Source organism: Arachis ipaensis, chromosome B09, assembly GCF_000816755.2.
Source record: "Arachis ipaensis cultivar K30076 chromosome B09, Araip1.1, whole genome shotgun sequence".
NCBI classification, from domain to species: domain Eukaryota; kingdom Viridiplantae; phylum Streptophyta; class Magnoliopsida; order Fabales; family Fabaceae; genus Arachis; species Arachis ipaensis.
In genome coordinates this window covers 18085360-18088524 of record NC_029793.2, presented here as the reverse complement: position 1 = coordinate 18088524, position 3165 = coordinate 18085360, and the positions used below count along the sequence as shown (strand labels likewise).

Genomic DNA, 3165 nt, shown 5'->3' with positions numbered 1-3165 from the left:
GGGAGTCTATGCCATTTGAGCTATTACTCATTGGCTGTTATAAAGGGTAATTTACATGTTAAAATATAAAAAATAGAATAGAATTTACCATATATATATATATATGAAAAACTAGTGTACAAATGTCATAATATTTCCAAAATACTTTTATTTTATATTTTATTGTATTTATATGTTTTATATTTTTAATTACGTAAGTTTGATTAGTTTAGGTCATACTATTTATCAATTCTCTTTTTTTATATTAGTCTTTAATTTTTATCTAATCAAATCTAATAGTCTATATAAATGTGGCTTATCCAATAAGCACATAATAGTTGTGCTCGTTTTAGACATACCCAAACGCAGTGAGCAAATCCAAATCCAAAATCAATTCTGTTGAAACTTAAAAGTCACTAATTAGTCCTTACAAGTATATGCTTCAAGACATCCTCTGATATTACGTTCTCCCAAATTCAAATCACCAAAAAATCGTTAAGCCTGGACAAGTTTCACGAGACTCTTGCAATATACCAAAATTATGTAATAAAATTCCATAATTTAACTCAAATTCGTTTGAAACTACAAATACCGATCCAAGGAAGGACACTCCAGGAACTTCATAGTGAATTATCTTCAAATGATGAGAACTACAGCTACAAACCCTAGTTTTCGTCTTTGCCTAGTGACTTTGAAAGCAGAGATAAGCAAAATCATAAGTCAAGCAAATTCGAAACAATTCATGACAAAAAAACAAATGCGTGAAAAGTGCAGTAAGATCTCTTACAAACAACTCAACAACCAGATTTTTGAAGCGAAAACAAGAGAGAAAGAAGGAATTGAAGTGTACCAGAGAAATGAAGACGACGAAGATTGCTTGGTGCTGTGATGAAGGAGAGATTACTTGAGAACAGCGAAGATTATTTGGATTTCAGAATTTGGGGATAAAGCGATAAACGGAAGGGTTTCGAAGCGGTGAAATTCGAATATTCTGATTTTAGATTTGAAATAGATAGAGTCAATAAATAGTTAAATACAGATACATGAATTGGTGGATGAGAGAGAATCTGCAATTCGAAGAGAGAGAGAGAGAGAGAGAGAAAACGACATCTACGGTTTACTTTGGCCCATGTATGTTTAGTTAAAAAACAGAGAAAAGCCCAGCCCAATTTAGTATTTCATATGAAGTCCAATTACATGGATTTAATTGGCCTTTCTTTTGTATATCCTTTTTGAAAGCCCATCTAGGCATCTAGTAGCACAAAATTAGTTTCATTTGATGTGGCGGGGCATTGTACAAATGGCCAATATGTTAGTTTCATAAGTCATAATAGCCACATCCCAGGTTGGAATACCAGCTGTAGCTGAATTCTTATAGAGCCTTTAGTGTGTGTGAGTGTGGGGAAATGGATCCTCTCCATTGTTAAAAAAAATTGAGGGTGTAAAGTGTGATTTCTAATTCTTCATTGTTCTCTCTCTTATATTTATTATTGATCCCACTTACAAAATTAATGGTGAGAGATTACACTTTACTCTCTCAATTGTTAAAAAAAATTGAGAGGATCCATTCCCTGAGTGTGGAAGTGTGTATGACAGTACGACACTATGACCCCAAAAAAACTTATTTTAATTTAATGTAAATTTTTAAAAGAAAATAATAATATTATTTAATTTTTGATGATGTCATTTATATTTATCCACTTACAAAATTAATGGTGAGAGATTACACTTTACTCTCTCAATTGTTAAAAAAAATTGAGAGGATCCATTCCCTGAGTGTGGAAGTGTGTATGACAGTACGACACTATGACCCCAAAAAAACTTAGTAACTTAGTTTGTAAATTTTTAAAAGAAAATAATAATATTATTTAATTTTTGATGATGTCATTTTACATATTACTGCTCATAATTTTTTATACTGTATTTTTAAATTTGTATTTAATTTAGTTTTTAAAATTTTAATTTTTATTTACTTTTCAAATTTTACAAATGTCACTCATATAGTTATATTAGTCTCTAGTCTCTATTGAGTATTCTATTCTATTTTTATCCCACAATATATATGTAAATGAATGCAGCGTAAGATAATTGTTAATTTGATTTTATTACTTTGATTTCACTTGGTAGGTTTATGAAATTTATATAAATGAAGGTGATAGAAAGTATAAATAGTTATTAAGGTGTACAAGTAAAAGTGTTCATAAAGGCAATGCGGTAGAGCTCAATCGACATAAATTTTTAAGGGTATGTCTAAAACGAGTACACTCATTATATGCTTATTGGATACGCCACATTTATATAGACCATTCGATTTGATTAGATGAAAATCAAAGGTTAATGTTACGGTGGGTAACCGGAGATTAATGGGCTGGATGGCGTTGGTTGGCCCAAACGTATGAAGGAGGTGACTTTCGAGTGGATCTGTTACTCGGTGTTCCTCTGTCCGACTTGTACGTGTGAAAGAATGGGGGGTGGTACCTGTAAAAATACTCCGATGCCTAAGTTAGCAAGAGTGTGAGCAGGTTAGAGAGTATTGGAACTTAGAGATACCTGAGGGGTGTCAGTGTATTTATAGTGGTAAACCAATAACCACCGCTGAAGTAGTGCCACCTTTTTAGGTGGATAACCGTTCCCATATCTTAGGGAGGTTAAGATATGGCTCTATGAAGTGGTTAGAGAGTTTCTAGGGGCAGTTACTCATTCGAATGAGTGTTATCTGCCAGCTAACCCTCGTATCCGACTTCTTTGGAGCAGGTCGTGTTCAGTACCGACTTCTTGGGATGAAGGCTGGTACTGGGTGAGGGCCAACCCTTTGGGTTGGGCCTTTTTGCTTGGATCCTGGACCTTTATTATTGGGCCAGGGTATGAACAGTGCCCCTACTCGAGCCCAATTTCTTTTTAAGATTTGGGTTCGAGTATTCTACTCGGGGTCGTAGCCGATTTGTAAGAGGACTGACGTGATGGTTTGAAACCGACGTGACCTTTTGGTTCTGACAGTTACGTCTAATCAAGCGTCGTATCCGTTAGGGGTGTGCGTAGGGTTTCAATAGCCTTGGTAACAGTGCATCTTCATTAATGACTGCCCCTATTTTACCATTATGCCCCTAACGTTCTTATAAATACTTTCCCTCTCTTTCATTGTTTCGTTTCTGCGATCTTTCAAATTTCCCTTGCATTCGTTCGTGC

General features: G+C 34.5%; 1 long non-coding RNA gene across 2 annotated transcripts; it reads right to left on the bottom strand.

The window, feature by feature from the left end:
- Positions 361 to 1105, bottom strand: LOC107618186. Of its 2 annotated transcripts, XR_001615161.2 has the most exons (3): positions 830 to 1105; positions 572 to 668; positions 361 to 480 (listed from the first exon to the last, which is right to left on the bottom strand). It is a non-coding gene; the product is annotated as an uncharacterized LOC107618186 (long non-coding RNA). The 2 variants fall into 2 exon arrangements; XR_002353212.1 differs by having other exon boundaries at positions 361 to 668; positions 830 to 1093.